Source organism: Myotis davidii, unplaced genomic scaffold (assembly GCF_000327345.1).
Source record: "Myotis davidii unplaced genomic scaffold, ASM32734v1 scaffold143, whole genome shotgun sequence".
Taxonomy (NCBI): domain Eukaryota; kingdom Metazoa; phylum Chordata; class Mammalia; order Chiroptera; family Vespertilionidae; genus Myotis; species Myotis davidii.
In genome coordinates, this window is record NW_006294876.1 from 2,198,103 (window position 1) to 2,215,389 (window position 17,287).

General features: G+C 42.0%; 1 protein-coding gene across 1 annotated transcript in view; it reads left to right on the forward strand.

The window, feature by feature from the left end:
* The window catches only part of MARCH11 (membrane associated ring-CH-type finger 11), a gene marked incomplete at its 5' end in the record, with an annotated part of 89,280 nt that overhangs the window by 39,525 nt on the left and 32,468 nt on the right, over positions 1 to 17,287 (forward strand). The gene's annotated exons all lie outside the window — the stretch shown is intronic.

Here is a 17,287-nt window from a genome sequence, read left to right on the forward strand (position 1 = left end):
TGTTAAAAAATACTTTGGACAGCTCTACTCCAACAAACTAGACAACCTGGAGGAAATGGACAAATTCCTAGAAAAAGCTTTCTGAGCAATGTCCAGAAAGTGTAACCAAAGAAATCCTGACAATAGTGCAAAGGTGATATAAAACATTCCCAGCTATTCCACAACTTCAGATAATTTATAAATGTCTTTGGATGGTTGGATGTTTACTGTTACATTTGTAAGACATCTGACTCTTCAGAAATGAAAAAGTGTTGTGTGTTCAAGCAGCAAAGTAGCACTGCATGTTAGTTACCTGCCTATTGCATGGACTGTGGTGAACAGTTTGTAAGTTCTGGTTGCCCCATAAAGGGTTGAATGATGGTGTTAGAATCAGGGACATTGGGCAGTAAACTCATTTTCTAATCAATCCTTGCCAGTCAAGGGTTAATGGTACTTCTTTGTGTCAAAATATAAACACTGAAAAGGGAGATCTTATGTACAAAACAAGTGACAATTTTGAAAATGGAAAGAACTGGGCACAAAAGGGCAGAGCAAGTGAGTAAGGTTTAAATATTCATCAGGAATCAATGTTTTATGAATTACTTGTATGAACAGATGACCAAGCTTGCTCACATTTTTAAAATATCCGATCAGTTTTCTTATGGACTTTGAAATATGTATTTGAAGTGTTGTTTTCACATACACACTTTGGTATATGATTTAAACTCTTAAAATTCATCCCAAGGAGATTACTTGTTTCTTTAGTTAGGGGACAGTTTTCCACATCACCTTCTCTAAGAAAGATGGTCTTCCCAGACCACTCCAGTTTAGGGTTGCATAGGTGGTGACATCAAACATTGTCATTTCAGAGCTGTAAAGTGGAAAAGGAGATACACTCGGGTGTAGAAGAATATAGCCACTGCCAAGTTCATGGTCAGGAAGGGAGGGAGCACAGAGAGCAGATGCCCCCACTTCACTTCCCTCCCTCTCTCCCTCTGACTCTCTGCAGGCCCCTCCCATTGCCCTCATCCAATCAGAAGCCAGAGGGCAAGGGAGCTAATGCAACTATTTTGTAAAGAACGGGACAAGAAAAACAGAAATGAGATTTGGAGGATCAAATGAAGAGTATTTGGCACCCAGCCTGTCACTCCCTTTGCCCTCCCTCATGCCACACTAACATGGGTCCTAGGAGCTGCGTCAGTGTAGAAATCTGCAAAGCCAGTGCCTTCCCACCCTCAGGACAGTTCCTCTTCTCTGTGGAATAATGACCCATTATAACTGTGGCACTTGAGTCCTTGTCCAGAGGGTTGGCTAATCCTGTAAATAAACTTGTGCTGTATTGACCCAGGCACTTCACCAGACTGCCCAGGCATACCTTGTATTAGGAGGCTGTGCTCTGGGGGCAAACCCCAAAGTCTCAGTGTTTTAACCCAGCTAACGCATGTTGTGGTTCAGTATGGATCAAGTGTCTTCCTTCATGGGAGATAGACCATCTGTAACTCAGGGTCTTCAGGTACCAGAGTGGGAGATAGGATCACATAAAAGTGCCTTATGGCCTGGGCTGGTGTGGCTGACATCTGATCACTCACATCCTATTGGTCATTTGGTCACATCGCTCCAACCTAAATGCAAAGAAAGGCAGGGTGTTTGAAGCGTATAAATAGTCTCTGTTCTGAGCCTGAATGCCATCAATGAACATGACTTAGAATGAGCTGGATTCCTTAACACATGTGAATTGAAAACTCGTCCCCCATGTTTGTACATACCCATTAATTTCCCGTTGTCTTATGAATTTCCATCAGACCTGGTGAAACTTGAATGTTTAACCAGATACTCTAGATATGCGACTTTATCTTATTATTGAATTATCTGAGACTTTAATTATCCTGGCCATTCATTATTTATAAGAACCATGGGAGATGCTTTTTATTTTTTGTTGACTGAGTTGAGATTATGTAAGTAGATAGATTTATGTTGTTACTAAAGATTTACAGCCCTTCAAAAAAACATTCCTTCAACTTTTAATGCTTTGGTCAAGTTATTATTCTGACTCTTTATAAAATGTTCATGCCTATTAAAAGTAGATGCTTGGCAAAGCAGGACTTGTGAAGATGCCATATCTTAAGTTTAGAAGAATGAATTATACTATGGTGAACAGTTAAACTGGTAAATTGATTTCATGTCAGTACTTACTAGAATCTTAACTCTGCAATTAGAATCATAACTCTACATGTCCCATTATATGAGATATTTTGAAATACTTGAAACCAAATATTTAAGACCAGAGACAGAGGTTCAGAGGAAGAATATATAAGTTAGCTTTTCTTGCCTTAGGAAACATAAGGCCACTGTAGAATGCTATTTTTTAATATTCTTACAAGCACTTAGTTCTTATTTGTAAAATGTCTATACAGGTCATTAAAAAGTAGCTATTGTAACAATAACAATGTCAAATAGGGACTTTGTAATTAAGAACTTCAGTTTTATTCCCTCTGCAAAGTATTATAATTTGAAGTAAAGTGCAAAATAATTCATGCGTTAAAAAGTAGTCTGCCAATATTTTCTTGTAAATGATTTCATTTTTAATTAGCAGCATTTACATGATACATTCTTGCTATCTGACTTTATGGAAATGGTGAGCACTGTGCAAAAAAGAAAATTATTTATCTTAATTCTTTTTATTTTTTAAAATTTATTTTCCAGTATAGTTGACATACGATGTTATCTTAGTTTCAGGTGTACAACATAGTGATTTGACATTTATTATACCTTACTATATGATCACACAATATATCTAGTATCCATCTGTCACCATACGAAGTTATTACAACATTATTGGCGATTTTCCCAGTGCTGTACATTATATTCTTGTGATCTACATATTTTACAACTGGAAGTTTGTATCTTTTACTCCCCTTCATTGTTTTCATCTATCCTCCCAGCCCTGGTTTATCTTAGTTCTTCATTTTCCTTTCTTTAGGTGTCAAGTGAACCCTGTGGGCCCCTTCCACCCACCACCTCAACTTATCCAACGTTTACATTACAATGATGAATCCTTTATTCCTTAATTAACTATTTCTCCATGACTGCACCAGGTGCAATGCTTAATAACTGCTGGAATGATATTACTTAAGAAGCTCTAACAACTATTACAGTTAAGGGATTTATCTGAATCCTTTACATTGAACACTTATTCTGATTGCTATCTAAGGATTTGCAAGCAATAATTTATGTCCGCAAGTCAGACTGAGGAAATTCTCATCACATTAACTTAGTATATACAGATTTCAGGGCCAAGACATCTTTGCTGTGTCTCATTATAGAGAAAAATACAAGTGTGGGTTACCTGGTGTTTATCAACTAATTGTGAAAGTGATTTGTATTAAACTTCTCCTGACTTATTTGTGTAGCTTTTTCCCCATTTATAGAGCAACTGTTGTAATATTGCCCCATATTCTGGGTTTCCTGACATGGGTCCCTTTGATACTGTCATGAAGAAGCTTAAGGACAGGGCAGTCAGGATTCATCAGCTGAGGTATCTATGGAGGGCTTGGCTATGTTTACAACCTCCGAATCCATCCCTGGATGCCAAGGTTGGGACTGGATTCTTCATGGCAGTGCAAGCATTGCTGGGAAGTTATTCCATGCTTTAAAAGCCACATGGTGGGGGATTACTTGGGGGACTCTTCACAGAACTGAGGCTCTAGGACAATGATGATACCAGGATTTATGGAACCTGAACCATGTGCCACCCCAGTTCAATCCACACAATGGAAGCTTTACCTGTGTTTAATATCCAGGTTGGCTTTTGTGCTCGGTGCTCAGTTTAAAAGTCAGATGGTCATGAGTGTGTTCTCGGCCATGTTCCAGTCAATGAGCAGTTGGCCCTGCCACCCTTACTCTTGTTGCATGTCACCTCAATGTGATATATCACAGTTATCAGGCCATGGAGTTGAGCGTACAGCCTACAATACTAGGTTTAAACTCCGCTTTACCATCACATAATTGACAAGAGGCTGAAAAATATTCATGCAAAGAAACCTCAGATAGAGGCAATTATAGTAATGCAAACATAATCAAATGATATGAACATGGCAGACCCAGCATCTATATATATAAAATCCTAGGTGACCGTCCGACCATTCAACCAGTAGCTATGATGCGCAATGACAACCAGGGGGCAGACGCTCAATGCACAGGCATGGAAACATGGAACAGACTGATGAATCTCAGAGAGAAGTGGGGAAGGGGGAGGGCGGGAAGAGATTAACCAAAGATCTTATATGCATACGAGAGGCCCGGTGCACAAATTTGTGCACTGGTGGTGTCCCTCAGCCTGGCCTGTGGGGATCAGTCTGAAACCAGCAGTCCGACATCTTCTGAGGGGTCCCGGATTGCAGGCCAGGCTGAGGGACCCCATTGGTGCGCGAATCCATACACCAGGCCTCTGGTTTTCTATACTAGTGCAGCCATGCTTCTAGGGCAGTGGTTCTCAACCTTCCTAATGCCACAACCCTTTAATACAGTTCCTCATGTTATGGTGACCCCCAATTTCATTGTTACAAATTGAACATAATTAAAGCATAGTGATTAATCACAAAAACAATATATAATTATATATGTGTTTTCCGATGGTCTTAGGTGACCCCTGTGAAAGGGTCGTTCAACTCCCAAAGGGGTCGCAACCCACAGGTTGAGAACCACTGTTCTAGAAGGGGAATAAACCTGACAAATATCAGATCTGCCATAAAGTCAACCAAAAACTTAGAAATGATTGAGAAATTATTGGAAATGTGGGTTTTCATCTGCTGTTGTTAATTATAAAACTTGTCCCTAAGTGGATTGTTGTATCTGAGAAATAAGCTAATGAAAATTCCTGGCCTAGAAATGTATGCTCTAAGACTTCCCCAGGGGCATCCCTGGATATTGTAAATTTTCAAGGAAAATATAGCGCCATCTGTAGGGCAGAGGGTGAATTGCTAGTTCGGGGTAGCTCAGGGTTTCAGGTTTCAACATTAGTTCTCACAGGTTCCTTTGTGAAAGCCAGATGTTCAGTGATTATCTGATAAAATGAAGTGCCCCAGGAAAATCAAGGTGGAACAGGGATTGGACGTGGAAGTGCCTTACTTGAGTCCAAAATTTGAAAAGCTGTGCAGTCCCCAACAGGGCCACTTGTCCCATTACAAGTAATTGTGGTCATTTAATAATGACACTTACCCAAAGTTTTTTTTAAATGGCTAAGTTGTTAGGATATAAGTACTCATAAAGTTGTCTGAATTCAACTACTTAATTAACAGAACTGTAAGTTGTCTCTTTTTTTTTTTTTTAAATATATTTTTATTGATTTTCCACAGAGAGGAAGGGAGAGAAATAGAGAGCCGGAAACATCGATGAGAGAGAGACATCGATCAGCTGCCTCCTGCACATCTCCCACTGGGGATGTGCCCGCAACCCAGGTACATGCCCTTGACCGGAATCGAACCTGGGACCCCTCAGTCCGCAGGCCGACGCTCTATCCACTGAGCCAAACCGGTTTTGGCGTAAGTTGTCTCTTTTGGCCTATGAGTGATGTGAGAAAATTTACTGTGACACTAAGGGCTCTGTGAACCAAGAAAATTTGGGATCTTCACCTGTAAACCCATAAATACCAAGACCTTTTCAAAACATAATATGCAAATTAGGGAGACAGATCTCCTACATTGTTTCTGAAAGATAGTTTCAAAACAGGTTTGAACAGGGCATACTTTTTTTTATTGATGCACCTTGACTCTTTTTGAAGGTCTTATAAAGGACCTTATCTATTCATCTTACCTTTTGGGACAGCATGGATGGAGCTGGAGAGCACTGTGCTAAGTGAAATAAGCGAGTCAGAGAAAGATAAATACTATATGATTTCACTTATATGTGGAGTCTAGAACAAAGTAAACTAACAAACAAAATAGAAACAGACTCACATATACAGAGAACAAACAGCTTTGGAGGGGGGTTGGCGGCTTTGTGAAAAAGGTAAAGGGATTAAGCAAAAAACAAAGACACCCAAACTCATAGACCATAGTATGAGGATTACCAGAGGGAAAAGGGGAGTAGGGGGAGGTAAGAGAGTGTAAAGGGGGCTGGTGAGTTTGTAATTCCATGCAGTGTGTTCAGAGAGGGCCTCACTGATAGGTCACAGTTGAGCAGAGATCTCAAGGAGTGATATATGTTGCTGTCTGGGTGAGGAGTGCTCTTATATGTTGGAAATAGAAAACGCAAAGGCCCCGGGTTGCGAAGTGTATTTTCTGTATTTATGTAACAGTAAGGAAGTGGTGAGGTTAGGAACAAGATGGATAAAGGGAGATGTATCAGTTAGCTTTTGCTGCATAACAAACTACCTCAAGGCTTAGTAGTTTTAAACCAATTACTGTTTATTTAGTTCAGTAGCCTCTTGGTCAGGAATTTGGCTGTGCTCAGCTGGTCAGTTCTGTTGGTCTTGATTGGGCTCACTCATGTGTCTCTCGTGGCCAAGAAGCTGTTTGGTCTTAAGAATCTCAGGCAGGATGGCTTGTCTCTGGTCTATATGGCTGTTATCCACCAACAGGTAATCTTATAATCACTTCTGCCACATTCTTTTGGTCAAAGCAATTCCCATGGCTAATATGAGATTCAATGGGAGGAGAATTAGCCCCACCTCTTGGTGGGAAGATCTGGAAAGCATATTGTGGTCATTTTTGCAACCTACCCTAAAGGATGTGACATGGCATGAAGCTAGAGAGTAGTGCAGCCACATAAGTTGTAAATGTAAGTTTAAATTTCACTCGTAATGTAAGTGGACCACATCACTTGGAAAGCCATCTGAAGGCATGGAGCAGAACTTACACATGATCTGACTTAACTGAAAAGTTTTTTTTTTGGCTACTCCATGGAGAAGAGATCATAGAGAGGCAAAGTAGAAGCTTAATGACCAGTTTGGAGGCTGTTGTAATCTAAGTGAGACTTGATGGTGACTTGGACTGGGGTGGTGGCAGTGAGGGGATGAGAGTAGCATTGAATATCTTCTCCTGCTTAATACCTCTCTCTCTCTCTCTCTCTCTCTCTTCACCTTGAGTGAAAGCTTCTTGTGGGCAAGAATTTTCCTATTTCCCACAGATTCCTTAGCACCGAGCCATGGCTGGCACTTGGTAGATGTTCAGTATACATCTATTGAATGAGTGAATGAGTGGTACTTTAGACTTAAAAGGTGAACATTCAGAATCAAATATAGTCCCATTCTCAGAAACCCCATAGGGGACCCTGCTAGCCCCTGGCCGCTCATAGCATGCTGTGCAGATGCAGGCCTCTGCTTATAGGCCCTATAAATTGAGTTTGTTGTCCTTGGACCGGCTGCTGGAATGTGCGTGTTTTTGAGTTAAGCACTTAGCAGCATATGTATGGACATAAAGCCTGGGGGATTCCATTTGTGAGGGGTTACTTAGTAATGCATTTTAAGCTAGTTCATTTTACTTCATTGCATTCTGCATGTTTATTTGAATCTGTGAGTTGAATTTTTATTACTATAAATAGAAGTAATAAAACACAAAGCCTTGGGTTGTTTTGAATAAGAGGAATAATTGGTCGAATACACTCAGAATTTGAGGGTTCTTAAATGGTATTGTCAGCAAGTCAGTAAGCAAAATTGTTTTGCTGGCTGATAGGACTTCAGTATCCCAAACATATAATGTTCATGAGTAGGCATTCTTTAACATTTTAAATTCTCAAGGCTTCCCATCTTCATGGCCCTGGATATTTGGAAAAATTATAATCTTTTTTCCAAGTCCCGTGTAGAGTGCCAGGGTGATGCTCCCTGTGTGCTCTCTCCTCCTGACAGTGCTCAGGAGCTCAGGGTGGCTCTTCCTCAGCTGTCTCCTAGCTTTTCTGACTCTTCAGGATCTCCTCTCTGTTGGATTATTTTCAGGGGTAACCGTATAGAGTTCTGTAGTCCCTTCCCTCATTCTGAAAAACGGAAGAGGAAAAGCAAAAGGCTAACAAACAAAACTTCCCTTACTCACCCAGCCACTGCTCTGTTTTTTGCTGAGCCATACTCCTATGACCCTTGAACAACACAGGTTTGAACTTACAGGTCCTTTTATAGGCAGATTTTAAAAAATAAATACTGTAAATGTATTTTCTCTTCCTTACGATGTTCTTAACGTATTCTCTAACTTTGTTGTAAGAGTAGAGTATATAATGCATACAACGTACAAAATATGTGTTGATCACTATTTATGTTAACAGCAGGCTATTGGTAGTTAAGTTTTGGGGGAGTCAAACTTTATATGAAGATTTTCAACTGAGTGGTGTGTCGATGCTCCTAAGTTCCTCCTTGTTCAAGGGTAAACTGGGTAGCCCACACTTAACTGTTTCTACCTCTGCATCCCTGTCATGTTCAACCCCCTCTAAGCTAGCTTCTGCCTCTGTTACTGTGCTAGAGCTGTTCTTGCTAAAGCCAGCCATGGCCTGGAAGTGGGGTCCTCAGGCATCTCAGACACGACATAGCCAGCGATGCTCTCCTCTTGATTCCTGTCTCCGGGGTTGAACTCTCTGACTGCTCTGTTTTATTTTGATTCTTACCCTCTTTCTTCCTTCTCACTGAACATGTTACTTCTTTCCCACTCATAAATCCAACAACCTACCTGGTATCTTCACTTGAAGGTTTCATGGGAATTTCAAATCTGGTGTCTATAACAGAACTCATGGTCTTTCCCCTCAAACCTCCTCCTCCTCCTCCTGTCTCCCCATCTCAGTGTCCCATATCTCCATTCACTTGCCTTCTTGAGCCACTGTCTGGCCGGAGGCATGGCCACCTTTTAGTTGGACAGTTGAATGGCCTTCTGACTGGAATTTTTGCTTCGCCCGTGCCCGGATCCATTCTCTATACACAGTGAAAGGAACAACGCCTCCATTAGTGGCTGGGTCCCCAGTGATCTTGGGAGAAAACTTCAATCCGTGCCTGTGTCTTGGAGCTCATTTCATGTCACTTGTTCTTCACCTGCCACATTCCATGTACAGCTTCTCAGAGTCGCCACAAGTCCTTCGATGCTCTTCCCTCGGTCAGGCACACCTGTCCCCTCTTTCCTGCTCATGGTTACCCATCCCTCAGGTCGCAGGATAAAGTGCCCTTTGATCAGAGAGGCTTCCCTGAACCCCCCAAGCTTGAATGAGTGCTCTCAGTTTTGCTTCTTCAAGAAGCAGTGCCTTCTCATAGTACTCGTCACAATCGACAGTTGCATGCCACCTTCCTCTGCCGGTTTTGGTGTAACATTCGTGTCTCCTGCCAGTCTGTAAGGAGGAACTTGCCTGCTTTGCACCAACATATGTGCAGCACCAGGCTCAGAGTGAGCACGAAGTTACAGGAGGGGTTGGCGAAGTTTATTTCCTACTTTATTTTGGAAGCAGTTGAGTTGAAAGAGAGCAGTCACCACTTTCTGTGGGCCTGTGGCTTTCTTGAGGGACTGAGTCCAAAGGTGGTTGTGACTGTCCCCTGCTGCCCATGGAGTGCCTTTCCCCAGATGTCACCATGAAAGGAGCTCAGGAGCAAAGGAAGAAGTACGCCCAAATGAGTCGAGGTAAGAAAAATTAGCACGATTTTATCAGATGGCTTTAAAGGGTTAGTGAATAAATAAGCCGAATGGATACATACTCAGGAATAAATAATTCACAGCCTCCCAAGCGAGCCATATTATAGCACAGCCGATTCAGTCATATTTTATTTATCTCCATATTGAAGGAAATCAATTTGAGAAAATTTCCAGAGCAATCCTGGGGCTCAGCTGCCCCCCTCCTCAGTGTGTTAAGTTAGGTCATGCTTTTCAGATGGCACAGCTGCAAAACCCCCTCCTTGCTCGTGCTTTCATTCCTCCTCTGGTAAATTCCTCACTGCTGTTACTACTGCCGTATTCACCCATCTGCTCTTCTGAGCTTGTTTCTAACTTGATGTGGAATCTAATGAACAAACTAAACTACCAAGTGAAATAGAGACAGACTCATAGACAGAGAACGGGCAGACAGCTCTAGTGGGTGGGGGATGGGGTGTTGGGTGGGTAGTGGAGGGATTGACCAAAAAAGAAAAAAAGAGAGAACTCATGGATATGGACAATAGTGAGGTGATTGTGGGGTGGGGTAGGAGGAGGTAGAGGTAGAAGTGGGCATAGAGGGGATAAATGGTTATAAAAAATAAAATAAATAATAAAATTAAAATAAAGAAATTTAAACAATTGCTCTGAGATTCTAATTGCTAGAATGACATTATGTTAGAGTTTAGTTCTCTCCCATTATCTCTGTCCTCAAATGTCTGGGCTGGTCAAGGTCAGCTCTTCCTCTTGAGCTTTAGTCCCCGTGCCTGAAGAAAGTCTCAGCACCTCCCACTGTCTGACCCTGCATGGGGGGGGGTGGGGGGACTGTGTCTGAGAAAGAACCTTCTGTGGGAATCGTACCAAACCCCAGCTTCTTAAACGTTTGTCCATAGGTTTAGGTACTTTTGTGCCAACTTTTCATTGCATGAGGTTATACTTCGAATTCTTTCCAAATATTCCAAAATCTGCTGTCATCGTGCATGAGAGGATGGCAACTTTTACTAATTATTCCAGTAGCCCTAGTAGCAGCTTTTACTTATTTTTCCAAATAGCAGCTCTTACTTATGATTCCAGTAGCCCAAGATGAACTTTTCTCAAGTTGCTGTAGGGTCCTTTTGCTCTGTCCAAGTAGACAAGTTGCGGTCAATAGCTCAGCACTGCTTTCTTTCAGGAACTGCTTTCTAAATCACGTGTCATAACTGTCCTCTGCAATTCAGGGGCTGGGGTTGCACTGAACAAACCCATCTGAGCTGCTCCGAATTGTTCTCTGAAATCAGAAATGTGGGAACGTGGGCAGTCCCAGCTCCCTTTTCGTCAGGGCACGTGTGTGAGGGCAGTGGGTGGGTCAGCATGTTCCCTCGTGGGAGAGAGTCCCAAGTCCTGGCACTGAAGCGTGTCAGTTTTTTTTTATAGAGATAGATGCAGCTACAGACAGGCAGTGAGCTGCACATGACTGCAGTGCTTCATTTGAGGACATGGGAAGAAGTGTGTGAATGAGAATGTACAGGCCAGGGCAGCAGTTGAATGAAGGAATGAGAGGGCACTTCTCACAAAGTGATGGTTTAAATCAGATCCGCAGACTTTATCTTAATAAGTAGATGGGCTAAATCTTTCATTTCAAGTTATGCTTATTGCAAAATGCCCTTTACAAAGTCTCATCTCAGCCTCCACTAAAATGTTACTGCGGAGTCAAGACTCCTAATCTTACTCATGAACCTCCCTGATGACAGGTGTTCAGTCACTGCCAAAGGATGAAGTACGCGCAGCAGTGAGAGCCCTGGCGTGTTGCTAAGGGCACTGGGTAAATACCATCAGCTAGAAAAGCTTAGATAAATGCTTTTGATTTCACAACACAGGTTTTTTATTCTTAAAACAACAACCCAAATAGTCAGAGTAAATTTAATCAGGGGGGAAATGTGAGAAACCGCATTGTATTTCATTTTCATGTTAATAATGAAGGCACCCATTTTTCCTGACGATAAACGAAAGACTTCCAAGAATGTCAGCTCTCGTACACATGCCATGTGGTCCCCCAAATCTACTGCCACTATTTTTCCAGGACCTTGAGGGGAACTCATCAGTAAAGTCCCATTTGGGAAACACATTTTCTTCTCAGTTCCTGTCAACAACAACAAGGGCGATCAGCTGGCCTCGCCTCCCAGTTGCGCTCTCTCTGAACCTCTTGCTCTGCAGCCCCTTCTTCCCCCTCCTTCCTGCCCCAGGCTGGCTGAGGCTTCCACAATGGGACAGGTGTGACCCTCGGCTCCTTTTCTCCACCTGGAGCTTGTCCTGCCCTGGGATCAGTTCTGTCACTAGCAGGCCCCCTTCCTCCTCCCAGGAGCTTCCAAATTCTGAGCTCCCACTGCAATCGCAGGCCTGCCCTCCCTCTTCCCTCTCTTAGCCCCCAAACGTCCAGATATAGGCTTTATTTATTTTAGTGGGGGCACATTTCACATGGGTGTAGCTATTTAATAATTTATTGATCATTTGGGGGTACATGTTTCCTATTATGAAGCATGCTTAGCTCTGGTTGTGCATTCCTACTTCTGATTACAAAACTTTTGTCAACAAAATTTGTTGAAGAATCAATTATCCTTGAATAGGGACATAACCTCCCAAATAGCAATAGCACAGCATCAGATTCCCCCCAAAAATCAATAGTGCTTCCCTCAGGCCCTCTTTTCTCCAAACCACTTAGTTTATTTTTCCACTCTAAGCATCTCCTAGAGGAGGGAAAACTGTAGAAAATGTTCCTTCACATCGTTTGTCAGATAAATCTTGTTAATAAGTAGTTTAAAAGCTAGTTCAGCTGTCATGTGGGTAAGTTCATATTCACCCCTCCTGTAATGTTCATTATTTTGGAATTTTTTCGAGATAGACAGAAATTTCATAAGAAGGACAGGTGCAGCTTTGTAAAGGCCTCCCCTGCAGCCAGGCCCCTGCTGGGGTCGAGGGCCCAGACCCTCCTCCAGTCACCTCTGATGTTTTGGGTCCCGGGGGCAGGAGGTTTCTGCTACTGTCATAAGTAATGGGCTGGCTCCCTTGGATTGGCAAGACGGACTTGAGAGTGAGTAGTACATGAGCCTGTTGGATTGAGAAGATGACCCCAGTTAAGAAAGATGTTTTAGGGTAAATTCAGAGGCATCGTGGCAGAGTAACAGGAACACTGGGCCAAGTCCAGGGGTCATGTTGATATCCCCCCAGCCAGCTCAGTGACCTTGCCACAGCAGTTCACAGCTTCCACCACTTTTTTCCTTAAAATGAAGTTGCCTCCGAGGAGCTTTCTGCCTCCTTCGAAATGTGTTTTTATGAGAACGTTCTAAACCTTGTATGTTCAGAAGTGGACTAGGCTGAATTGGGTTGGCGGACACATTTTTCAGCTGTGCCCACTGTGTCTCAGTGTCAGGTTGGTTTGCTCTTCCCTCCCATCTGAAGAGCCATCCCTCCTCCAGGCCAACCAATCGTTTAGTCTGTAGGGGAGTTTCTCCTACCTGAGACTAAAGGTGGCTGATCCAGAAGTTGTTTGGCGCCAGAATATTAGTATCATCTTAAACTTTTTGGATAGCTTTCTTCCAGTTCCCAACCTAAACCAGAAAGGGCCAACTGCTTATTTTAACTTGAGAGATTATAGTGTCTGAAGACACAATGGAGGATGGTCATACTAGAAAAATGTTATAGTGACCTTATCTATGGCCTGGAATGAAGGCAGCTCAGTCTGTTTATCCATTCATGCACCTATTCGTCTGTAAATCCATTCGCTTGCCTATTCATCTGTCTGTACATCTATCTGTCTGTTGATTTATCAATAGTCCATCCATTCTTCCTTCCTTCTTTCCACCCTCCATCCTTCCTTCTCCTCCCTTCCTCCTTTTGTTCTCATCTATCAATCTCTATCTCTCCATGTTATAAAGAAATTTTTCCGTAAGGAGCATGCTTTTTCCTTATTCATCAAAGTGCATTGAATCAGCTATCACTTAAAAAAACAGCATGCTGTGATAATATATACATGTAGGTTATTGCAGGCAGAATCACAAAGAATTTGAACTTGCTTTTATCTAGGCACCTTGAATACATCAGCATATTAGTCACTACCTAACATTGTCCTCTCTGCACCATCCATTTCTCATGCATTTTCCGGCCCACAGTCACCATGTAATGCAGGGTTCTGGTTGATGAGATGACTTGTGACACATTTTGGACATCACTGCTGTTAAGTTTCCCAGGAAACTAAGAGCAATTATCTTGAAAAGAATTGGGCTCTTTCCCCCTCATTTATTTAAAAATATAAGCCTGCTTTAAGATCAGAGAGAATACAACTAAAGCACCCCCAAATCCTAACACAACATCTATTTTAGTCTTAAATGTGATAGACTAGAACAGGGTTTCTCGTCCTCTGCAGGACTATTCACTTTTTGGGCCAGTTTTTTGTTGTGGGGGCTGACTTGTCCATTGTGGGATATTTAGCAGCATCCCTGGCCTTTAGCCCCAGAGGCTAGCAGTTCCATCTCCATTAACGACAACTAAAGAGGTCTTCAGAGATTGTCAAATGTCCCCTGAGAAGTAAATGGGGCAAAATTGGCCTTGGTTGGGAACCCCAGGACTAGAATTAGAAAGTTAAAGTGATTTTTGGGATCCCTTCGTGCTGTCAAAACAAGTCACGTGGAGGGACAAAGTAAAACCAAACCTAATTCATTGACCTAATGTTTCTTAAGTTCTGCTAATGTGCCATGGCACTGTGCCAAGGAACAAAGACTCAAACATCAATAAGGCACAATCCCTGCCTACAGAGAGCTCACAGTGAGGTCAGGGAGGCAGATGTGTAAACAGATAATCATACATCCATGGACTTAAAGGGAGGAAATTAGTCATATTGCTGGATGTTATGTATATAGCCAAATGTGTTAGACCCCCACCACATGTTTCACTTCTCAAATGGTTCCTCTGGGCTTCTGCAGACACAGCCTTATTTTAAATTGGGTACCACAGAAGCATCTCTTGTTTATTGCCCCTCTTTGGAGCTAAGGTTGTTCCTGCCTAGGTCTCACTTCAGACTTTTATAAATTCTCCCTGCTGTTGACAGGGAAGCCTGCCTCCTCCAGAAGCCATTCTGGGTTGCTTTAGCTTATATTGATGTCTACCCACCAAACTCCCATTATGAAACTCACAATCTCTTTTACACAGTTTATGCCTTATTCTATGGTCCCTTCTGTTTCCCATGCATCGGTCTAATAACTCAAGTAGATTATGGGCTATTTGAAGTTGGAAACCATTGCAGATTCTACTCTCTAGTGACAATACAAACATACCAGCTTGTTTGCTCATGCTCTTCTTTGTAAAATGACACTTGACATAATTATCTTAGAATAATTGCCTTCATGCCTTGCTCTACTTCCTTAATGAGGTTCCAGGGACTGAACCAGTCACTGTAAGACCATCAAGTGGCTGAGTCAGTAATAGGACCTCAGTGTTCTTTTCTATAAAATGACAATTGACATAGTTATCTCAGAATAATTGTATACCGAGGTCCTCATGAGAAGTATACCTCATTTGGTAATAGAGCCAGTTCACAGCTCTCTGTGTCAGCACATTTCACTGTCTCCCCATCACCACGAGAAAGCCATTTTGTAAACACCCTGGGTATAGCCTATGGAGGTGGTGATATGTCTCATTCTGTGGTCCCTGGTTACAAAGGGTGCTGTTCTGAACACCGGGAGAATAACAGTGTTTGGTCTACATGAATTGAAGTATTTCAAATGTGAAGCTAATTGCTTTCTAAGAAAATTCTGCTCTAAAAGCAAGGTTGAAAACAGTACCAGGCGTTGAGAGTTTTAATAAACTCCTTTAGCAAAGATAGCTTTCAATTCCTTATGGAGAGAAGCAAATAGGATTATGACCACCGACTAATTACTTAGATAGAGATTTCCTGAAGAGCCTTTGTTTAAACATAATTAATACCGAATATTAGGAAGAGTAATGAAACAAAAATGCATTTTATGTAGACACACGCTTTTAATTCATTTGGTACAAAATCTAGTTACTATGATTAACTATATTAGACAGTTGACACTTGAGCTAAATTTTCCTGATTTGAAATAATGAACAGCACCTGCTTTTGATATAGAAATTAACACACAGAGGGAAAGGCCATATAAGCTCTTGAGCACTGAAAAGCTAAAATGTCTTTGTATTTCAGCTTTACACTGCTAAATCTGGACTGACAAGCCCTAGACAAGTATGAAAATGTATAACAATCAAAATAGTTGAACAAGAAATGTCATTGAGACATGAGAAATGGATGGTTCTGGAGGAAAAAAATGGAGGAATAAATATGTGTTTTCTAAACAGAGATCCACAACTTTGGTATTCCTTACGTAGGCTTACCCCATTGTTGCTAAATTAATCTTGCTTGTTAGTCAGTTTGAAAAGTTGTGCTTTTAATACTCAGACGTTTGAGAGATTTTTCTCTGTCAGATGGAACCTTCTAACTAAGGATACTCATCCTATCTAATAATAGACAAACATGGTAATTAACCGTACCTCTGACACGCTTCCCATTGGCTAATCAGGGCGATATGCAAATTAACTGCCAACAAAGATGGCGGCTAATTTGCATACCCTGCAATGATGGGAGGCGAAAGGGGAAGGATGGAACAATGGTGATCAGAAACCCAGGTGGCGGGCAAGAGCTGGGGGGTGGGCAAAGGCGGCCATCAGAAAGCTGGGCTGACCTGCAGCCACATGATCCGTGTGGCAATGGGGGTGAGCAGGAGCCCGGGCACAGGCTGCATGATTCCCGTGGCAATGGGGGCGAGCGGGAGCCCGGGTGCAGGCCATGTGATCCCCACCACGATCGGGGCAAGCGGGAGCCCGGGTGCAGGCCAGCCAGCAACCCCCAGACTCCCTAGGTGTCCTGGGTTGCCGGCCAGCCTGTGGCCTGTGATCCCCGTGGCAATAGGGGAGAGTGGGAGCCTGGGCGCAGGCGAGGCGGCACCCAGGCACCCCAGCACCTGACATGCAAAGGTTGGGGATGACATGACTTATCCCAACCACATCTGCAAATATCCTGGGGAAGGCATCACTCAAGAGTTCACAACGTTCTTACTTGGCAAGGAAGAAAAAAGTTGGCAACTGAAACAATCCCTTACATCAAACTTAAGGTCCGTCTGGGTAAAAAAGAATATTTCCAATGTAAAGTAGGGAGCAGGCAAAAATAATATGTTCTCATGACTTCCACTGAAGATTAAGCATATGACAGAGTGAAAACGAACATACAAATTAAAACAGACAGTGGACATTCAGATGACCCGAATCAACTGTCACTGTTTGTGCCAATAGCAACAATGCTTATGTGATAATATAGTTTAACAAATATACAAAACAAGTCACATGATAAGAGAGGTTTGGCTTCTAAAGTAAATTGAATATGTTCTTTAAAAATTCTCATGTCCTCCCCTCTGACTATAATTCTTAATTTTCCAATCAGAAAATTACCCCAGGTGATCCAGTAACATGTAGAACTCCAGTAACCTAACTTATTTAAAAAACAAACATCCAAACCATTTTTAAAATATTTAAATTCCTTAACTATTAAAGAATTTAAAGATTTAAAAAAATATTTAAATTGATATTTTAGGGTTAAAATTATAGAAGACATTTAGATCCAAATATATTTTCTGAATAGAAAATATTTTAGTTTTTGATTTAAAAAAATAAGCATAAAC